Here is a 24497-nt window from a genome sequence, read left to right on the forward strand (position 1 = left end):
ACTCTCATTTTAGTTAATACAGTGGGAAATGTTTCTGTGGAACTGAAGCAGCCTTTGTTAAACAGCTCTCTTCTGCCCAGTGCATTTAGCAATCGTAAAGGACCTCACATGTGAAGCTACTGTTAGAAGGGTTGGGAAAGCAGGTTGATTTAGAAATGGCACACAAATGAAAGAGTGTAAAAATGCAAAGGCTATTCTTATCCAAGCAGGCAATGAATGGGCAAGGAGCCGGAGGGAAAAATTGAACTTAACACTGATTGTTCACATGTACCATTCTTTTTGAACTGTAGCAAGACAAGAGATTTTATCCAGGGTTTAAGAGTCTATAAAATGTTTTTGTTATTCTTTACAACTTATTAATAGACTGGAATATGCATGTACTATACCACATTGAAGACAAATATCACAATATGTCACATTCTTTATGCTAAAGAACTAGGAGGTACTGAGTTCTGAATGATGGAAGAGTTAATTGTACAGTTTGAATGAGTGTGCATGGAATGTAACTCAAGAGCTACACAGAATCTAGTAATTATAATTCCCAAGTACAATTAAGGTTGTGGTTTCAGAAACTTGTTAAGACAGAATGCTGGATTTTGATAAACTGGAGTCTATATAAAAAGCTCACTAGTACCTCTTCAAAACACTGACATTCTATGATAGAAAGAAACTATAAGGAAAGATTACTTCTATTTCAAAAGATTTTTTTAACCTGATGCTTTCCATATATTTGGGACTAAGATTCCCAGCAGAATTAGACAGCTGCATTAGTGATTGGCATATGGTGGACTTATATGGGTGCACATCTGGAAAATTAGTTTCTATTTGATTATGCAAATATAAGGAATCACATGTGGTCTGCTTTTGCATTATTAACCTCCAGGAGCCAAGCTTGAGAAATTCTTCATGGTGCCTATAGGAACTTTTATTTTTTACAGTGTCTACTTTGGGTCAGATTTAACTAAATGCATGTTTTCTGAGAAGTCTACAAACAAACAGACTGAACTCAGGTATGGATTAAAATTCAAGGCTATCCCATGCAATAAGAGAAGTGAAGTGCTTACATTCCTCTTTCTTATTCTGCTCTCCAGGCCATTGTTTATGATGGTGTGTCTGACCTTGAGAAGGAGACTTATGGGAATTGCATCTTTTGATCCTATAAGACTTCTTGGCATCTTCAATTCATGCAGCCATGATATCCTGATTGCCTCTCTGCTCCTTCCTTAGTGAGTGGTTCCACTGAGAGAGAGGGGATTTGCTTGGTAGTCTCTCAGATCTTTCCCGCCTATCTTTTAGCATTTGTATTAATTTATTGGGAGAGGACAGCAATAGATTTGAAATATACAAACAAGACGGAGCTGCTACTTGCTCCTCAAGGTTTTCTGCTGGCTCTTTTGTTAAGTCCAAAAGAAGTAGTAGTTCTGCTTTCAGGAGCAGATCTGCAGTTTGATAGTTCACCTGGACTATTGCTGATTGGCAAATGAAGTTCATGGGCAGGAAACCTTTAACCAGTTTCATCTGGTATACCAGCTGTAGGGCTACATTGAGCAAGAGCTCATCATAAGAGCTTGTCATCATCAGCTCCTAGAATTACTGCAGTGGGAGAGTGCATTTAAAGATCACCAAGTTGGTTCAAAATGCAGTAGTAGTTAACCAGAACTAGGTGCCAACTGCACATTATATCTGTATTGTGAATCTTCAAAACTGCCAGAAGGTTTTTCAAAGTGCTGATTTAACTTGTAAGGCCCTATATTTCTTGGCCTGGGGTTTTTTCAGGACTGCTTCCTGTAATCAAATAGTCTGATATGAAAATCCCAAGAAAAAAAATTGCTTGTGATTCCCCACCTCCATGAAATCATGGGGATGATAACAGGAGAAAGTATATCTCTGTCACGCCTCCTGTACCAAGTTAGCTCTCTTTCAGAAAGTTGGATTTTATAATTGATGATCGTCTAGAACAGTGGTCCCCAACCCCCGGTCCGCGGACCGGTGCCGGGCCGTGGAGTACCTGGCACCGGGCCGCGCAGCGGCCGGGGGACATGAACGCTGCAGCGCAAAGGCTCCTGGGCCGTGCGCAAAAGCTCCTGGGCCGTGCGCAAAAGCTCCTGGGCCGTGCGCAAAGGCTCCAGGGAAGAGAGCCCCGCGCAGGTACGCACGTGTGGCCCAAAGCCCCCACCCCTGCGCGCGCTCAGCGGGCCATGGTAAAATTATCAAAGGCTGATTGGTCCGCGGCGATAAAAAGGTTGGGGACCACTGGTCTAGAAGAGTGGAATTCTTTTAACTTTAAATATGAAAAGATGCATCATACAATATTTTTATATATTGCTTCAATTTATAATAGAATGTCTGATTTGTCTGACTTCAAAATTGATTTTACTGGATGCTTTATTATTGTGCCATGGATATTTTATGGGATTTTTTTTAATGTTTTGCTGAGAGTCTTATAATTACAGCAGTGTAGAAATCAAATAAATAAATGTCAGTGCCTCTAGTTTACTGGAAACTACTGCATAATAAATATGTATAGAAATGCAGTCTTTGAAGGTGGATAGATACACACACCCACACACACACATTTACAACCTTTTGTAAATTGTAAAAAAGATATTTCTCTTGTCAGCAGGAAATCTGTGTTTTTCCCATAACGACAATTGGCTGTTCTACAGCCAGTTGCAGGAGTTTTACAGCAACCTTCCCACATAGGTAGCCCACATGATTACAGCCACAGCAGCCTATTTAAGTACAGACGAATTAATGCATGGAAGCCAAATGTATGCAATGTTAGAGGGTAAACCATTTTAGAACATAATAAAAAGATAAGAGCAATGAGATTTTATCATTTATTTGCTGCTATGCAACTGGAATTATGCAAAGTAAAAAAATGAGGTTATTATCATGTATTTTATATTTTGGAATTTTTAAACTGTTGATTACTGAATAATTATTTTTAAGTTGGAATGTACAAGAAATTATAATCTTATGTACATCAACTAATTTAAACTTTCCATCAAGAGTAATCCAGAATCCCTCTTATTCCAAAATATTCTTGTGAAATAACCGTGCAAAAAAAAAAAAAAAAAGAATTCTTGAACATATATAAATGACAAAATGTTATTTTCAAAGGTATTTTAATCAGGACCACTCAAGGTTGTAGTTCTTATTGCTTCTGTGTTTATATATAATTTATGATGATTTTCCAAAACAAAAAAATTGTGAGCATTTTCTTAGTTTGAAAATTTAAAAATAACATGCACCCCAATTTCAATTGGTGTATAATGATTAAAGTATTTTAAATAAAGGGAAATTTTAAACAGCTTTATTTCTATAAAGGGCTTTTATATACACAAAAAATTGCCACATGATGGCATCCTTTTTAGTAAAAAAAAGCTTATGCTTATATTTTCCCTATGATTTCAGAAAATTGCCATTTGGATTTGCCAATTGGGGGCAGTCTCTTTTTCTGGGCTCCAAGAGTTCAGCAAATCTGTAGAGATCTGCATGGCTATGAAACCTGAAGATGAAAATGGATTTCTACACTATATACAGTAAAAGGTGTTAAATTTTTTTTTATGCAGATGGACATACTGGTTATATAGTTTTAAGATATACATATGGATTAGGACGAAAAGGAAGTGGGCTAATGCGGTGTTGCTAAGGAATATTTACCATTAATTGGAGAAAAAAAATGAAAATAAGAAAATAGATTGCTGAGATCTTTTAGAGAACATTGTGTAGAAATAAGAACACATATGCTATGAAATTAAAGAAAACTTCATCTTGTTCTGGATAACAACGAAGTTGTTTAGCAGAAAGCTTAACCTAAGCCCTTTAGTACTGTACTAAAGTTTGGGATAAAGTTTTAGGAGAAAGAAGAGGTCCCATCCTCTGAGCCACAAAGAGCAGAATGTCAACCTTAGAAGAGTTTCTAATAGAAACCTCAAGAAGGTAATAGAATTTCGAACTACTCTCTCAATTTGAAAAGCATAAATTGTTTCATTTGAATTTTCAATGCTTTTTCAAATTGAGAGAGTAGTTCGAAATTCTGTTACCTTCTTGAGATCTGTGAAGGTGAAACAATGCATTACAAATCGTATAGTAGGATTTTTTAATACTCCCTTCTTTTCAATATTGTTTAAAATATATATGTTGGAAATAGTGTTTTTGATTTTATAAATGATTAAAGATTTATATTGTTTACTGAAAAATATTTAAGTGAGCAAGAATATAGTAATTGAGTCTCTGAAGTAGCACACATTCAAGCTCCAAAATCAAATTTGAAATATTTTTGCTAGTGCAAACTAATGCAACACTTTCACAGCTTTTTTTAAAAAAATTACGTACACTGTACAGTTCATAATAAAATATGTTCCAAATTAAATATTTTTTCTGCAGTGACATCCTGATAATTTATAATGAGAGCTACTTTGCTGATTCCAGACTGAATTAGATGATGTTTTTCATTAGAAGATTTTGAAATCTGTGAAATCCTTACGCTTTTTATATCAAATACATTATAGCCCAAAATAGTGGATTGCCAGATTGTTTACAGTTCTTTTAAGTGTAAAGTCTCAGATTCAATATGCCTATGGAATATTCCTTTCTTTTTTCTTACTGAGAACTCCAAACTTCTTAAAAGTTATTTTCTGTGACCAAAACCATTTGGTCTCCTTAAGTACAGCTTCAGTACAAATCTGAAATTGGTTACCTCCGCTCCTTCCAATTAAATTCATAAAAATATAAGAGACCTAGGGTTGGCCCAATTTCAGCATACTTTATAAACTGGTCACTCTATTAAGAAAATATGATTCTAATATATTTAATATTCAGATATTATACTAGCAGTTCTCAAAGAATTTATTTTGTCATTCTATAATTAAGTTTTAAACAATTGCATTCCTAATTTTCTTATGATTACTTTTAAACAATACCCCAGATTTTGGAAGTTGGCCTTAATCTCTCTTTATTTTTTAAAATATTCATTTTTAAACCATTTCAGAGATGACAGAACACCGCTAATCATAAGGGAAAGCGAGATTTCACATACATACAATTCATCTGGCAGAATTAATTACTATAGTTATACTATTACAAAAGATATCCAATAGTTCAAATAGCTGGCTAAAGTTTAAGATTTCTTGAAATTTAGTTTAGGGTTTTGAATTAAAGACAACAGGAGAAAAGTAGCAATTAAATACAAGTGAGAGAGTTTATGAATTCCACAGTTCATGATTGCAATCTATTTCTCATAACTAATTCTGTGAATATGATTTATCTTCTGTTTAGTCCTATCTAAATTTGTTCAAGTCTTTTTTTTTTTTGTCCATTACATAATGATAATAATTCCATACAGCCTGAAGTAGGCATCATCAATTTAGGAGATTCATGTCAAAATGACTTTGATTTCAGTACTGGAAAACAGCAACTAGACAGCAACAACACAAATATGAACAGTAAATAAATAAATGAACAGGGCCTTCCCCAGTTGCTTCCATTAATTTTTGAAAATGCAATTCCATGTTAGTAATTGTGCAGACTGCAGTGATCCAATTTTGTCCTCTTATATTACCACTTAATCCAAAGTGTAAAAATGTACTTCTTATAACCTTACTCCATCTACTAATTAGGTACATGTTTCAATGTTTTGAGAGGGTGGGTTGACACTGCAATTCATACTGTGTCTCACTCAGCCATCCGCAATGACACTATTATACTTACAATCAGGTGACCCTGTGTATATGTGCAGGTTTCTTAGTGAATGGGATGAATGGATGAGATCTGGGCTCAGAGATGAGATAGCTTCAAAGTTCAGGCATGGAAGGCCTGACTTGGCAACGAAGGCACCCGTCTGCGTAATCTCATTCTCCTCAGACTTCGGTTTTTCAGTTGTCTTGGGTTTCTTTCTAAAAGAAAACAAAGAGACCTTTGAAGGTAGCAGTTACCTACAGTATGCAGGAACGAGAATAACTGTGCATTATTGTTTGTTTTCCTTTCAGAACATGTTTTATTGTTTGAGGTTTTTCTAATCTGTTTTTAATGCTGGTTGTTAGTGCTTGCAGGAGCTGTGTCTACAAGCAGTCTGACTGGGGGAAGGTGGTTTGTTTGCCCCTAGAACCACTGGGCATTAGAGAGGCATGTATAATGGCTAATTTGATTCTTACAATGGAATTAAAATTTTTGACCAATTCAGTTCATTGTGTTTTGGGGTTTTCATGGCAGAGGTAAATGAATAGAGTTGGTTAACCCCATATAGAACTGGATTTAAGATTCATCCTTGAATGGATAGACTTGATCAAATAACCCCTTTTCAAGTACCCAGAACACTAATCATCCTCTTCCACTGAACACTAGGGCCATATTCTAATATTTGTCTTCTTATATAAGCTGGTCAGTTATGTAAAGTAAGAAAGAATTGTCTTGGTATCTAACCAAGTATCGAATTCAGTTGGAGGACAATAGCTTTGCTACAGCCCATTCCTGTGAAACAAAACCAAAAACAATTTCACAAACACAACAAATAAAGTGTGTTTAGCTCCCATTTGCTTAGTTAACAGCTCTCCTAGAGAGATATAGAACCATATTCCTTCTCACATTCTCCCTTACTCAGACCCAGAAATTATTTCCACCCTACTCCTTACATTCAGGTGTCAACAATGTAGCCTTGTAAATAAGGGTGCCTACAGTGTGGTCCCTGATGCCAATAACTGCCTAGCCTTACATGATACTGTGTATGGAACATTTAAGGTGTATGTTTGTGCTAGAACATGAAGAGATCCTGCAGTCATCTACAAAAGACATTACAATTGTCCATGTATTTGCCTGTTCTTCTTCTTGAAATTGCTGGTGGGCCCAGTCCCTCAGCGAGGCCTCTTTGCATGATATTCCTCCTAATTTATCATATTAATTACCCCTGCTTTCTATCCACAGGCTTTTCCTGTCATGACAATAGGAGCTTTAATTTCCTCATGGTAGCTGTAGCTACCATTCTTTTTTAAACTATAAAGATATATGGTTTTATAGCCAGCTCACCTTTCCATGGCTTGTTCTGGGAAGTCTCAAAGCACTCCTAGAAATAATGTTTTTTTTAATTTGATTTATTTAATTTGATTTAATTTCTTCTATATAAGAAGCATGGGATGAGGCGTTAGTACAGCTGCTGTTTTGCAATGCCATATCCACTGGGTTTTTTTATGGATATCAGTTTGTAGTACTTTGTGTGGTTATATCTGTATCCATCACCATCAGCTCCCCCTCCCATCTTCTTAGCTCATCTCTCTCTTTGTACCAGAGTGTCTGGTGCAATAAAACAGATCATCCAGTGACTGCTTCTGCAACTTCTGAAGATATCTTACCTACCAATTATAAAGGGCATTGCCAAAGACTTTAACTGATGTGTAGCATAGGGCATCATATGTAAGACATTATCAAGTAAGAGAATGAGCACTTCTGTGCCAGTTTCTAGATACAGTTTCTGATGAAATATTTGTCCAGTTAACGTTTGGAACAACTCTTGAAGTATAATGGGTCTCTTAAATAACCACTAGTCTTGATTCTATACAATAGCAATTAGCAATCTGACACCCACACCCACACCTGGGGGAAAACCATCATAGCCTGATGCCATTTTAAAATGAAACATATACATACATAGCATATAATCCAAAATAAGATTAATATAATTTATGGAACAAAGGACACTATAAGCTTCCTTTCCCTTCCACAGAAATATGTTTTAAACATATTGGATAAACATATTTTGTAGCACACAAAAATACAGAAAAAAACCACTCTATGCACTCAGAAAAAAAGCATCAAATTTCCAGACAGCAGCATACAGAAAGGAAAGTAGTATTATGAGGCCCTTAAATTAGGATTAGCCATCCAAAATTGCTTGTCCATGTCAACGTGATATTCTGCATAAACCAAGTTATTCCGTGACTGAGGTCGATCAGCAGTAGTTGTCACTACTGGGTACTGCATTAAATCATTGTTTTCCTCATTTCAACTATTTTCTCCTATAACTTAGTTTATCCTAAGCCACCCTGAGTCTCCGGAGAAAGGCGGCATATAAATTGAACTAATAAATAAATAAATAAATAAATAAATAAATTGTCTATGCTGAAAAGAAAAGTGAGTTACTGTACGAGACTCTTAAAACAATACAATTCTGAATGGGACCTGTGCCATTTCAAAGCCAATATTAAAATCATGTTGTTATAGTTTTCAAGAAATCAGGATAAACTTTCTGGAAAGTCATGTCTTGTTCAAGCTTTAAATATTCCAAGCTGGTATTTCAAGTTTAGGATGTTTTGCACACTTCACAAAAATAATGCCGTTTAGAATGAACAGTGAAGCTAATGACAATAGTATGTTCAGTTTATAAACGCTGATATAATAGTGCATGGAAAATCTTAAAAAGTGGACAAAAGTTAAAAAAGATTTCTGGCATACAGAGAAATTAAAAAAATTAAAAAGTTTTGAGAAAAGAACCGTTTAGGGGCTATTTAGCATACCTTTGAGTTGTACACATAAACATAAATACACATTATATGAAGTATTGTATTTAACATTAAAATAAGATGGAATAGTACAAACAAAATCTGGATTTTATTATAAAAAAGAACATATTCAATAAAACAACAAATCTATTTTTTTATTTCCTACCTCTCTTCCGCCTCCCCCAAAGATTTTTCGTAGGAAAAAAAAAGATTTACAAAGTAATTCTGTACCCTCATGGAATCAGAAATGAAGAAATATGCAGAAAAACACATTATAGCATAACAAAGGGCAAGCCACTTTGCTATTAATCAAGAACATTGTCTCTGGTTATATAAAAGAATTATATAAGCTTGGTATGGTAAGAAAGAACACAGCACATGAAAGTTCTTGTGAAACCATGGTGGCTGACACTTATAAAATATAGCCTCTAGAGGGCAGCAGGCGACCAGCTGGTTTCAGATTACGTTAATTTCAGAACTTCAGATTTTTGCTCCAAGTATGTTGGTTTATAAAAACCCTTTAAAGAATCTTTGTCATTAAATATTAAAATTACACAATTCAATGAAATTCTTGCTCAGTTAGAAAATGGAAACTGAACTGAGACAAATTGACGATATGAATATTTTTTCCTCTTTCCTTTCTTTAAAATTCATGGTATGAAAGAATCTACAAGGTAAATAAATATTTTGATTGTCCATAACTAAAAACAATTAACAAACCCACAATTACAGGATCACTAGGCAATATTGAAACCTACCATAGTTAAATTATTTTTGAATTCGAATTCATTTTACCACGAGCAGCTGTGGGACACTCTGATCATTGCATGATTCACCTTGTACCTGCTTACAGTCAAAGACTTAAAACCACAAAACCAACAATTAAATCAGTGAGGACCTGGACTGAGGAGGCAAATTTAAAGCTACACGCCTGCCTTGACTGCACTGATTGGAATGTTTTTGAAAGTACCTCTGCAGACTTAGATGAACTCATAGTTACTGTAACATCATATGTCAGCTTCTGTGAAGATCTATGTGTACCCACCAGGAACTTTAGAATATACAGTAACAACAAACCTTGGTTCACAGTTAAACTTAAGCAGCTATGTTATTCCAAAGAGGAAGCCTACAAAAAAGGTGATAAAATGCTGTACAAGTCCAGAAATGTATTAACAAGGGATATCAGAGCAGCAAAAAGAAGCTACTCTGAAAAGCTAAAGAATCAGTTCTCAACAAATGAATCAGCAAACATTTATTTTTATTTATTTATTTTTATTTTATTGCAATTTATATGTCGCCCTTCTCCCGAACGACTCAGGGCGGCTTACAAGATAAAAATTCAACAATATGAATTAAATATAAATTAATTAATTAATTAATTAAATTAACATGTGGAAAACTCTTAAAAATATCACCAGTTACAGCAAACCTCCTTCCCAGGATGAAGGAAATCAACAACTGGCAGATGACCTGAACGTGTTTTACTGCAGGTTTGAAAGGAAACTACAGCCACCTATTTCCACAACCCTCATCTCAGACACAAAACAACAGCCAAACTTCCTACAACTGACCCCATCCCATTGGGTTCTCAACCCCTGGTGATCACAGAAAAGGAAGTACAAGCCCTATTTCATAGACAAAAGCCAGGAAAAGCTCCAGGCCCAGACAAGACGGTGCTTGCTTAAAAGTCTGTGCTGACCAATTGGCCCCCATCTTCACCCATATCTTCAATAAATCACTAGAGATGTGCTATGTTCTTTCTTGCTTCAAACGCTCCACTATCATCCCAGTGCCTTGATGGAAGAAGCCATCCATCAAGGAACTGAATGACTACAGACCAGTTGCTCTAACATCTGTAGTTATGAAAACCTTTGAAAGGCTAGTGATGTCCCGCCTGAAAACCATCAAGGATCCACTGTTAGACCTTCTGCAATTTGCATACCAAGCAAATAGATCAGTGATTCCCAAAGTGAGCGGTACTGCCCCCTGGGGGGCGGTGGGATGATGTAGGGGGAGCGCTAAGTGGCAAGGGGGTGGCAGAGGGGCTCTAAGAGGCAAGGGGGGTGGCAGAGAAGTGCTGGAGATGGGCTCACGCGGCGTTGGCCATTCCTCTTCCGGGTTCACAACCCGAAGCTCAGATCATCAGACTAGCTGGCCAGTGTGCATGCATGCACCAGAAACTGAAAGTTTGTTTCCTGCGCACGCATGCCCACTGGGCAGCTCCTCTTACCACATGTTCTTTCTTGCTTCAAACAGTCTACTATCATCCCAATGCAGAAGAAGCCCACCATCAAGGAACTGAATGATTACAGACCAGTTGCTCTAACATCTGTAGTTATGAAAACCTTTGAAAGGCTAGTGCTGTCCCACTTGAAAACCATCACGGATCCGCTGTTAGACCCCTGCAATTTGCATACTGAGCAAATAGATCAACAGATGATGCTTTTAATATGGCTCTACACTACATCCTACAACATCTTGAATCTCCAAAGACCTACGCAAGGATCCTCTTTGTAGACTTTAGTTCAGCATTCAACACCATCATTTCAGACATTCTTCTAACTAAGCTAAACTAGCTAGCGGTACCTGAACACACTTGTAATTGGATCATAAACTTCCTAACAGACAGGAAGCAGCAGGTGAAGCTAAGCAGAATCACATCAGATACCTGTGCACAGAGGCCACCCAAAGCTGTGTGCTCTCTCCACTTCTCTTTTCTCTATATACCAATGACTGCATCTCAAACGATCCATCTGTTAAACTACTGAAGTTCGCAGATGACACAACAGTGATCAGTCTCATTCGAGACAATGATGAATCCGCATACAGATGGAAGGTTGAACAATTAGTCTCGTGGTGCGACTAGAACAATCTGGAACTGAACACACTCAAAACTGTAGAAATGGTGGTGGACTTTAGGAGAAACCCTCCCATACTGCCACCTCTCACAATACTTAGACAACACAGTATCAACAGTAGAGACCTTCAAATTTCTAGGTTCTATCATATCTCAAGACCTAAAATGGACATCTAAAATCGAAAATGTCATCAAAAAAGCACAACAAAGAATGCTCTTTCTGCGCCAACTCAGAAAGCTCAAACTGCCCAAGGAGCTGCTGAGACAGAGAAATTATTGAGTCTGTCATCTGCACCTCTATAACTGTCTGGTTTGGTTCTGCAACCCAACAGATTTCAGACGATAATTAGAACTGCAGAAAAAACAATTACTATCAACCTGCTTTCCATTGAGGACCTGTATATTGCACAAATCAAAAAGAGGGCTGTGAAAATATTTACAGACCCCTCGCATCCTGGACATAAACTGTTTCAACTCCTACCCTGAAAACAACTCTATAGAGCACAGCACACCAGAACAACTAGACACAAGAACAGTTTTTTCCCAAACGCCATCACTCTGCTAAACAAATAAGTCCCTCAACACTGTCAAACTAGTTACTAAGTCTGCATTAGAAGAAGATTATTATGAGAAGATTATTAATCTTCTCATCATTCCTATCACCCATCTCTTCCCACTTATGACTATATGACTGTAACCTTGTTGCTGGTATCCTTACAATTTATATTGACTGTTTCCTAATATGATTTGATTGCTTATTTGTTCCCTCTGACTATCATTGTGTTGTACCTTATGATTCTTGACGAATGTATCTTTTCTTTTATGTTCACTGAGAGTGTACCAAGACAAATTCGTTCTGTCCAATCACACTTGGCCAATAAATAATTCTATTCTCATAAAAAGTTTGGTTATGGAATATAACCTACTTAAGAAGATCTATAAAACTGCAACTTTTCCCATGAAATTTGACCATACAATTAAGGTAAAGGTGAAGTTTTTCCCTGTTCAGTCGTGTCTGACTTTAGGGGTCAGTGGTCATCTCCATTTCCTAGCTGAGGAAGCCAGTACTGTGCAAAGATGCTTCCATGGTCATGTGGCCAGCATGCTGAGGAATGCTGTTACCATCCCACTGAAGTTGTACCTATTTATCTACTTGCATTTGTGTACTTTTGAACTGCTGGGTTGGCAGGAGGTGGGGCAAGAACAGGAGCTCACCCTATTGCAGGTGAGTTCAGGTCTTGAACTGCTAATCTTTCGGTCAAGAAGCACAGCATCTTAACCACTAGGCCACCGTGTCCGCTACCACACAATGAAATATTACCAAATTATGAATTATTTCTTGCAACAGACTAATTATTCTCCCCTCTGAAATTAATTGTCACAGGAGAGGGTGAAATTTACCTTGTGATCAACTTCTGTCTCTACTTCCAAAGCAATTTCGCTAGTAAGCAAGGAGGTGATGGCATGCAAAAAAAAAACAAACAAACAAACAAACAAACAAACAAAGGACCTATGGGGACAGCAAGGGATTCATGACCAAGTATCTGCCAAAATTTATAGCCACCTTAATTAAAAACTCACCAAAATCAAAGGCCCTGTGACCCTTTACAAAGACTGTCAAGATCGGCCTCCTTCCCCATTGTTTATAATGTTATTTATTTCAATTTTATATTGTTTTCTTTAAGTTTTTTGTAATCATTTTACCATATGTTTTGCTTTAGTTTTGTTGTGTGCTGCTCAGAATCACTGGCTTGTGAGATGTGTGGCTATATAAATTAGATAATAAATAAAATACTTGAAAATATTTTTGGTAAGTTTTTATTTCAAGAATTTCATTCTAACTTGATCAGCTATTAATATATCCAAATCTTAGATATCTATATGTATTGCTTATAAAAAAATATATTATTTTAGATGTGGAACAGAATCTAATGGGCACGATCACACAATTTATACTCCAGATAATATAATTATTTGTAAAGATTGAGTGTAACATGATTCTGAATCTCAATATAGTAGAAAACAATGAGTGAGTCAACTCTATTATTTGTTTTCCTTTTCTACATATAATTGTGATTATTTCAAAACAGGTCTTTACAGACAAGCAAGATAGGAAAGTATGCAAAACATAGCTTCTAGAATGTTTTTCTAAAAATTTTACCAGTAGCACCCATAACTTTCTGAATATGTGGGCAATGGAAAACATAACAGGCTGGGCAAATTCTGCTAGTCATGGCTATCAAACATCCAAAAAAATCTGCCAGGCTATCCCACTTTCTTTACATGAATTATCTAAAGCTGAATGTAAAAACACCATTTGAAATAGAAGCACTGCTCAGCATTGTCCATATGTACAGCCTAGATATTGCAATGGAGTTTGGAATGGATGAATGAGTCACTCTTACCATCAGTAGAAATAGAAAACTGAAGGAATCAGGATGCCCTATGGAAATAACTTCAAGAGTTTGAATGAAGACGATCACTATAAATACCTTCAAGCTGGCAACATCAAGCATAATGAAGACAAGAATAAGGTTAGAAATAAATACATCATGAAAGTGAAGAAGAAAGTCCAAACTCAGTGGAGGAAATATTGCAAAGAGAATTAACTGCTGGGCCCCTTCAGTCATTAGATACACAGCTGGAAGAGTTGACTGGACTCAAAGAGAATTAAAAATCCTGGATAGGATGGTCAGAAAATGATAGTGACACATGCCCTTCATCCACATAGAGACATTGACAGACTCCACTTAAGAAAATAGGTGAGTGTGGAGTGTTGCAAATTATGTCAGAAAATTGAAGAAAATAAATAGGCATTGGAAGACTATCTGAAGGACAGGAAAGAGGATACACTGAAGCTAATATAACATGAAGGCTTATTTAATATTGGAGAGACCAAACAGTTCTCTCCAAATATTTGCTATTTAAGTGTAACCTGGAATTGTTCACTTCATTTTCTCTGTCTCTATCCCACATCTTAATGTCTTTCAGACATTAATTTTCAGATCCATCATACTCCTTATTGTATCACACAGTGTTAAGATCTACTGCAAATATTTTGGGTTCTTAGCTAATAACAAAGCATTATCCCTGCCTAGAGATAACGATGACTGTGAATAATCTTTATTTTTATGACCATTGCAATATTTATATCAAATTACAGCTCCAAAATTCTGAAGAGCCATATCCTTAACTTGCTTTAATGTGCTCCTAGCAACAATCCTGGAGAGGATTTAAAAAAAACCAAAACTTTACATTTCTAGACTTTACTCTTGTTGACCTGGAATCAAGTTTTCCCTACGTAGCCAAGGTTTTTTTTGTAGCTCCAGCTCAGTAGAATCTCATCTACTCGGTTCTGGGCTTTTAGATGTAGGGCTTAGTAGTAGTCTGGGCTTAGTAGATGAGTTTCTACTGAGCTGGAGCTACAAAAAAAAAACCTTGGCTACGTAGGGAAAACCTGGCTAGAAGAAAAACACACATAAACCCTACGAAGAAGTAAGAAAATTGATATATATATATATATATAAACAAACACATCTCTAACATAACCACATTATCAACTTAAGAATTCCTAGTTTCATGAACTCCTGTAACAAGCTAAATACATATTTTCCTCCACATACTGTAGTTTACCTTTTTTATTCATAATTACACCTATACTTTCATTTTCATGCATATTCATCAGCTCTACTTTAAAAGACCAGACTACCTTCATTCATATATCTAACATATAAAAATCTATCTATATGTGTTTATTAAAAGTCAACATTGACTTGATGGCACAACATTAATCAATCAAGGCAAATATTGTTTTCTATATTCTACCAATTATACAGTACACTAAGTGCTTCTTTTTAATCTGGATTGGTAAACAAGAAATGCTGTAGAAAATACATACCTATTTTGTCAGTCAAATTTACAATTATCTTAGCTAATTGTTGGATAAATAATTCAGTGCATAAAATTGGTTGTTGATCTGGAACTCTAAAATTTAGAATTATTTTCAAGTTGAGTTATTTTATCAATTATTGTCTGCCCTCGTTATTGAAGTGCTAAAATATGTGCGTTCACATACATATAGAAAGAATGGGTTCCATTCATGATGTTTTGGAATAATAACACATTAAGATTTGTAAGTTTTATTTTATAGATTTGGATTATATATGTTACTTTATTGACTCCAATGATACTATTAGTAAAGTCCTTACACAGAGGGAAAAGGTCATCAGACAACCCAATTTTTATTTTCTGAGAATTAGACAATGTTACGTGGATGATTGTTTGTTGTTTCTAATCATACAAATGTTTATTAAATTGATGGCCTTTACATTACACTAATTGATCATTAAGTTTGCTTTGTACATGATTTAATATTGGCTTTTCAGCTGACCTGAAATGCCAAAACCCAACTTCATTGAACAGCAGAAATCTCATAAAATGCAATTGAAACACTATTGCAACATTTTCTATGTTCTTTGGTAATGCTGTGAAAATACAAGTTGTAGCAAAAATCAGGTGCCACAGAGTTTTTATATGAATTACAATAGATGTTCAATTGGTTGTCATTTTCTTCTAAAATTTTCTTATTCATTTCAGACATGACCCTTGATCACGACTAAATATCAGTAATATTTTCTATGAAGCCCACAATTAATAAAATTAAATGACCCAACTTTTGATACATCATGCATATGCTGGCTTCTAGATTCTTACAAGGTTCTGAGATTTTCTTTTTGTCCTTAAGCAGTAGTATTATGCTGAGTTTACAAAATTAACTTACAGTGGTTTCTGAATATCACTCTTCAGGTAAATCACTCCAAGCTTTGGACTTAGTGCAGACATTCATTGAGGCAGGGAAAGGGGAAAAGTTGTGCCTGCACTGAAAAGAAACAAGATGATGTATGAGGGAATTGCTCATAAATTATCTGGAGAAAAGATGAATAGTTAGCAAATGATTTCAAATCATTTTGGATAGCAAACTGCCAAAGAAATAATATCTTCCAAAATCAGTCTTCCACACTAAGTAATTGAGTAGATTCAACATGAGCTGATCAATAATGCACTAATGGTTTATTTGGCTATGATAGAACACTAAATTAAGGGATCATAATGAGAAAATGGCAAATTCAAACCTGGACATTATCTTAATAATGTTTTTCAATAATAATTGCAAACACAAAAAAGAAATATTCTAATACAAGTATAATTTTATATATAGTCACTTAGAATTCTTCTTATTGCTCCATCTTAAATAAACAAAATAATAAGTTGAGACATTTTCATTGTGATCAAATGCTACAGATAATTAATAGTTTAAATTTAAAAAAATAGTTTAAATATTTTTATTAAAAAATAGATAATGCAAAGTACAACTGTAAGTGTATGAAGTGTATGAAGAAGTAACAGAACTTGTCAATTAAACATTATTTTATATGTGTGAACTGGATCATCTCTATTTAGATCTATTGCCGTCCCTGTTATGAAAACAATTATTTATTCTGTATTGTGAAGAAATTTTATATTTGAATATAAGGAACTTTGTATACATTTTTAAAAAATATATTTGAATATTCTTTCAATATTGTTTCCAGGTACTGGTAATTCCTATTAAGAACTATGGAGGCCAAGAAGATTCCAGTAGGAGAATGCCATTTGGTTTAACGATATCTATTTTTTAGTACTTAGGGATGCTGCCATTCGTACAGTAGAACTATAGTGGCTATAGACAGATGTATTTTCTATGAATATCATTAATTGGTTTCAACTGTCTTTAACATAGCAGTGCCCAATCACTTACAGCATTAATATATAATAATGCACAATACTGTCAGAAAAAACCCAATAGTTCAGGACTCCCAGTGACACTAAAATACATACACCAACTAAAAATGTAAATTAAAGGCGTCACAAGTGAGACATCCATTGTTTTTTTCTTCTTCTTTCCCTTCTGGCAGCAAAAGCTAACCTGCCATCAGCTCTTGGAGACAGGTCTACCAAATCAGACAAACAAAAGAACCCATCTTCTTGCACATAAGGAAGGATATATACGGTTGATGAAATTCTACCTATTTTGCTAAGAAGGTTTAAAAAGCATTTGTTTTATTCCAGGAAGTAATTTAAAAACAAACAAATAAACACAACACATTTTCAGATATGTATTTATTTCAGTGCTAGGTTTCCCCATCCCTCCCCCACTTAAGGAAGACCCTTCATTTTCTTATATAACATTGAGGCCCTCGAAGAGGCAGTTTCAATTGTTTACTTTGGTTTCCACATGGGATGGGCTTGCAAAGGAATAAAGCCAGCAAAAACATTTTTGGCCTCTTATGGAGGCAAGACTGATTAATGGCCTTTCTGCATAACTCCTCATACTAATACTTTGATACTTCTATTTCCCCTTTTCATAAATTGGATGGTGACCCTTCTTTGCTTATTGGCCTCCTTTTCTGAGCTGCTCATTAATCAGACCCACTTCTATGATATGGTCTGTCATATCATATTACTTACCATGCACATAAGCATAAGGTGCATTAGCCCTGACACCACAGTATATATTGCATGCTGGAAGGTGTTTTAATTTATTTTGTTTCACTGTCCTACACAAATAAACTGTAATAAATCTGCACTTAGTTAATACCCATTGCAGTATTATTACAGCTTACTGATAATTTTTATTCTATCTTCATCGTGACTTTTTTCACCTCTGAAATTATTCCTCATCTGGTCTCACTGACTGAGGGAAAATGCTTGTCCTCAATGCTGATGAACTAAAGTTATCCTGAGTTTTTGGAATCATGATTCATAGTTTGATAATATGTTGAACCATAACGTAGGTAGCTCCTATGAAAAAGATAATTCCATGGTGAAGATAATTAGGAAAGGTACTAAAAATAGCCAAAATAACAATTCTTTAAACAAATTTACAATGCCACCATATTTGAAATACTTCTTGTCCACTTATACAACTTTACATAGACACATTCACAAAGAATAAAATTAAATTACTATTATATATGACATTATCCCTAACAAGAAGAGCAACATGCGTCCCAATTTTAACTCCCAGATACTAGATGTTATTTTCAAAATTAGTTGAAGGAGCATATATATTTAGTAATAATTTATGGGTACAGTAAAAAGAAAACAGATCAAGAGTAACAAAGTTAAGCTCATAAGATATTATATACCATCTCCAAATTAACATCAAGTTAATTTGTGAACTATGCCAAATTAATAGACCGTGTCTCCAGTCAGAAAAATGTAATATTCAATAAAAGAAGGACCTGTATTTCTATCATACTATTTATTCATACAAACATCTAGCTTCTGTCTCTTTATTATTTGTTAATTATTATATTTATTATGTCTCTTATTAACTGCAAATGAACCGTTCAAATAGGATATTATACTGCTATGGTTTGATAAAAGTAGGGAAGTTTCCTAGCAGCATCTACCAAAAGTCTATAAAAATACTTTCTTCCTGTTTTTGAACATTGTTTTATCGAAATCTAGAAACACAACATGTGCTTTCATACTAAACCTTAATATCATCTTCTCATCTTTTGTCACAGGTATGTGTGTGCAGGTGTGTGTGTGTGTGTGTGTGTGTGTGTGTGTGTACATTTGATTTCTACAGATCAGGCAAGGACCCGAGGTATTTATTCAAAAGCTCCAAGAAAATTACTGCTTCTCTATGTATAAAATTGATTTTGAAGTACTATGTTATCTGGCTCAGAAACCTGTAGAACTTTTTATTGTGCATTTTAACTTTCAAAAGCCTTGACAGAAACAGCATCTTTAATAGTGTTAATCTTGGCCAGTACTTGAGAGTTCAAATCAATTATAATCTCAATTTATATGTATCTTCTAAATTCTGAACAGAGCCAATGACCTTTTAGTTCTTTTATTAACATATTCTTTAAGTTCTATTGCATTCTCAACAGAAAACTACTTTTAATATAAATTGGGAAACTGTTGATTGAAACTCTAGTCCACAAAATTCTCTTCTGTGAATTCTGGGAACTGGTGAAGAAATATTGTAATATTAGCAACCTAAGAATTCTCATAATTCAACACCCCAGGATAGAAAGAATGTACCACTTTTAAAGATGCCAGTACTATTCACCGGTGGTGGGTTCCTCCCGGTTCGGCCGAGCTGGTAGCGGTGACGATATGATGTCACCGAACCGGTTCTCTTTGTTCGGGAACTGGGCCCTCCCGCCCCCCGTTATTCTTACCTTTTATTTGGCCCCGCCCCCAATCTATTCGCTGCCTCCCAAGTCCCAGCTGATTGGCTAGAAGGAAAAAAACTGTTTAAACTCTTGCCGCAGGGCTTCAAAGGGCCGCCCTACAGCTGATCAGTGTTAAAAGGCAGTGTGGTGGTAGACCGGTGCCTCCAAAAACAAATGGATAGACCGGTGCCTCTAAAACAAATGGATAGACCGGAACGCTCCAAGAACAAATGGGTAGACTGGTACAGCTCTGCAAGCAGTTAAAAGCCTGGTAGACCAGTACCTCTGCTAAATCCTAAAAAATTGTCATTGTCACATGACCATCAAACCACGCCCACAAAATAAGCCACACCCACAGAACCAGTAGTAAAAAATTTTAGAACCCACCCTTGCTATTCACCCTCTGAGCAGTTTCAGGATGTTCACTGGTACAAATCTCTGCAGAGTTAGATGCTGCCAGATCAAATTCTGGTGAATACATGGGTCTTACCAACTTACCTTTTTTAGTAAACTGTAGTTTGTTAAAGGGAAGTCCTGTAATATTTTTGATACCATCAGTCCATCTTATCTTTTTTCTCTTCTGCTTTCCTTAAACTTTCCTTAAATAATACACACACACACACACACACACACACACACACACAGAATGTGAAAATATATAATCACATGCCTGAAGAAAAGGACTTTCTGCTTTCCGATCATCATCTCAAAGGAGCAGTCCGTCCTTTTTCTGTTGTTGCCCAGGACTGATTGATTGGATCTTATAGTTCATGGTATTTCTAATAACCATCTCCAGATTCGAAGTTCAAAGGAGTTTTATTTTCTCATTCTCTGTGTCCAGCTTTCAAAAATTTACATTACCACTGGGAAAGCTACTGTGTTAACTATTCTGATTTTTGTTGCCATAGAAATATCCTTACCCTTCATAATCTTATCTACGATTTTCATTTTCTTCCTCCCTAGGATTAATCTCCTTCTTAATTCTTCAGCACAGTTTATATCTTTATCTATTCTTATTTCCAAGAAAATAATACTATGCTCTATTTTCACTACTTTGTTGTCAACTGTAAGGTCACAACGTACTAATTATCATTTCCCCCCCATGTACCTAATATTTAATGTTAACTCAAATGTTTTTTCGCTTTCTATCTTTGTTTTATTACCTTTCTTATCCTGAATAATCATGTTTCTCAATTCTTCACTGCAAAGGTTTCACAGGGAAATAATTAAGCATTCTGACACACTATTTAGTCTTAATACATCTTATATACTGGCACGTATATATCTACACGATCAAGATATTGCTGCTGTCAGTGGTGGGATTCTGCCGGTTTGGCTGAACTGTTTGTTAAATTGCTGGCTCGCCCCGCCCCACCCCTTGCCAATAAATAGTGGGGGTGGGGGAGCCAGTAATTTAACAAACGGTTTGGTGTTTTTTTGTAATTTATTGGTCTCGCAGCACACCGAACCGTTTGTTAAATTGCTGGCTCGCCCGCCCCTCGCCCTGCCCCGCCTCCCACTCACGCAGCGTCAGCCTATCCTAGCCCAGGGTGGGCAATTGTGGCTCTTTTACAACCTGTGGACTTCAACGCCCGCCATTCTGGGGAATTCTGGAAAATTCTGGGAGTTGAAGTCCACAAGTCTTAAAGCTGCCAAGTTTGAAGACCTCTGTTTTATATATAATAAGCAGCCCCTCTTCTGATTTACTCTCTTATGGGCACAGCTCTATCATAAACTCATTTCAGCGATCAGGCTTTTAGCTGACATTCTTAAACATTTCAACTTAAGCCCAAGAGCTTTCACCGGCTATTTCCTGAGAAATAGCCTTTCCTTCCTTCCTTCCTATTCCAGAAACCGAGAGGGAATTAATTTCCCGCTGGCTCTGACCAATTTAAAGTGGCCACTTCCGAGTTGGCCCCTTTTGCGTCGGCGGAGAGTTGGGGTTTTTTGCCCCTTTCCACGCCATCTTCCCCTTTAAGCAGAAACGCTGTTACTAAGGTGGTCGGAGGAGCCAGCAAACTAAATCCCTCTGGCGGCAACAATCGGGGCGGTCCTTGAGTTTCGCTGCGGCTGTCTCGGACGTGATGGCATTCCCCGTGCCTGGTAAGGGGCAACGCTGAGGGATGTCGGAGTTGGATCCACCGTGGAGGCAGGGAGAAAGTGGGGCTGGATTGATTGATCCAAGCGAGGCACCAAATCTGCAGAGAAAGCCAGGCCCGCCGATCTGCGAGAAGCCAGAATTCGCACTTGGGCCACTGATTTGAGCCAAGTTAGGCTGATTCAGCCCCCCCCCAATCGTGAGCTGCTGCCTCGGCGTAGAAAGAGGGGGTGATCCTGAAGTTGTGCAACATCAATGCAGATCCCAATCTAGATCTCACTCTGAGTGTTGCGACTGAACTAGGGGAGATTCAGCCTTAGGAAGAGAGGAAAAGGCTCTGGGCGGAAAGCTGGGGGTGGGAGGCTTTGCTTTACCATCTTCTAAAGCTCTGGATGATTTAAGTAGCTTAACTGTGCTTGCTTGCCAATACCAGAATTACAGAGTTGGAAGGGACCTTTGAGGTCTTCTAGTCCAGAGATCTCCAACCTTGGCAACTTTCTCTGCCTGGGCCTGATGCTTCCTGAGAGGGAGGGGGTCTCTCCAAATGGGACCCCCTCCCCAAAAGGCTGGCCCCAAAGCCCTAGCTCAGAGGTCTTCAAACTTGGCAGCTTTAAGACTTGTGAACTTCAACTCCCAGAATTCTCTAGCCAGCATAGCTGGCTGGGAATTCTGGCAGTTGAAGTCTGCCAGGCTTAAAGTTGCCAAGGTTGGTGATCTCTGGACTAGAAGATAAATAATGGCATAAATGATGACCGGTCAAAAGTGCAAGGACCTGTCAGAAATCACTTTTTTCAGCCCTCTGGGCAGTCCCTATGTGCATATGGACTATTCAGAGGGCTGAAAAAGTTATTTTTGACCAGTCCTCGCACTTTTGACCAGTCCTTGAATTTATGACTGTCCTCACATTTTACGTTTTGCGCCCTATCTTGTCACCGTGAAGAGAAGTAGTGGTGAAATGACTGACACGGTTATTAAGAATGCCGCAACGGGCATAAATGTGAGGATGGTGCGAGGATCAGTCAGAAATGACTTTTTTCAGCCCTCTGAGTAGTCCTTATGTACATAGCCACGCCCACCCGGTCACATGACCAGCTAGCCACATCCACCCAGTCACATGACCATCAAGCCACACTCCCAACTAAGCCACGCCCACAGAACTGGTTGTTATAGAAGTTGAATCCCACCACTGGCTGCTGTCCATAAAGAACATTGTCCTTATATTATCTTGCTCTGTCCATTACTCATCTTATGCTAGTTATTTGATTTCATGTCCTTTGGCCTTTTGGGAAATCTTTCTGTTAATCTGGCACCTTTTGCCTGATATTTGTAAGATCCATAAGCAAATCACAGAATCATAGGGTTAGAAGGACCTTAGAAATCTTCTAGTCGACCTCCCCGTTCAGGCAGGAATTACTGTCGAATCTTTTCGTGAAAATCTCCAACGATAGTGCATCTATAACTTCTGGCATAGGGCTTTTCCCCTGCTTAATACTTCTCACAGAAAGAAAATTCTTGCTTATTTGTTGGGGGGAATATGCTGACTCTATAAACTGCTTAGAGAGGGCTTTAAAGCACTTATAAAGCGGTATATAAGTCTAAATGCTATTGCTATTATTTATAAAGCTTTCGTTCGTTGCTTTTTGCTTTAACCTTGGCGAATAAAGTCGCCAAGGGTAAAGCAAAGTTTACCCTTAAAAATAAAGTCATATTCCCTGTCTGTAATGTCCTTACTGAAGACATCTACAGTATCATGTGTCCTCTTAGGGTGAACATAGCTCATTTCTTTAACTGCTCCTTATAGAATTTAGCCCCTAAGTTTCTTATCACACTTGTTGCTCTTCTCTGACTCTTTCTATTTCTTTAGTTACCTTTTTGTATTCTGCCAACCAAACTGGACAAAAGTATTGTCTGGCCAATGCAGCATACCCTGGGGTGAAATCCAGAAGGTTCTGACAGGTTTGGAAAACGGAAATTTTGAGCAGTTCGGAGAACCAGCAAATACCACCTCTGGCTGGCCCCAGAGTGGTATGGGAATGGAGTTTTTGCAAGATCCTTCTCCCAGGAGAGGGGAGGGAATGGGGATTTTGCAGTATCCTTCGCCTGGAGTGGTTTGGAATGGAGATTTTGCAGTATCCTTCCCCTGCCACACCCACTAAGCCACGCCCACAGAACCGATAGTAAAAAAAATTGGATTTCACCACTGAGCATACCACAGTATTATCAATGTTTGTGATACTATAACTGTACTGATGCAGGTGAAAATTGCATTCTTTTCTATTAACCTAAGACTTTTGTTGACTAAATCAAGAGGTTTTGTCTGGCATAACCTAATTTAACAAATCAGAGTTGTTCAGAGTTGTTACAGAAGATTGAAGATAAGTATGTTTAAATTACATTGAAAGAGTTTTCAGTTGGACATCATGAAAAATGTAAACAATGAAACAGGACTAATATGGTGAACTCTTTGATGAAGATTTCAAACAGACACTACATAATAATCTTTTGAGCAAGCTACAATGCTAATTTCTGAAGTGGGCAACAGATTGGACTAGATGATTTCCAAGATCCCTTGTAATTCATACATTCCTTAATTCACAGTGTCTCATCTCTCTTCATATAATTCTTCATGTTTTCTTTCACACAGATTAAGCAACCTGAACCTTTTGTTCCTTATATGAATTTTACATTTTGACATCCAGTAAGTCAACCTTACTGGAACATAATATCTGTATTTTCAACTTTAACTGGTATATTTTACATCAATAACTCATGGCTTGCTGTTTCACAATCTGCACCTGGAAATGTTCTGGTTGTTT

Source organism: Pituophis catenifer, unplaced genomic scaffold (assembly GCF_029215685.1).
Source record: "Pituophis catenifer annectens isolate HBS135680 unplaced genomic scaffold, rPitCat1.0.hap2 SCAF_4, whole genome shotgun sequence".
Classification (NCBI taxonomy): domain Eukaryota; kingdom Metazoa; phylum Chordata; class Lepidosauria; order Squamata; family Colubridae; genus Pituophis; species Pituophis catenifer.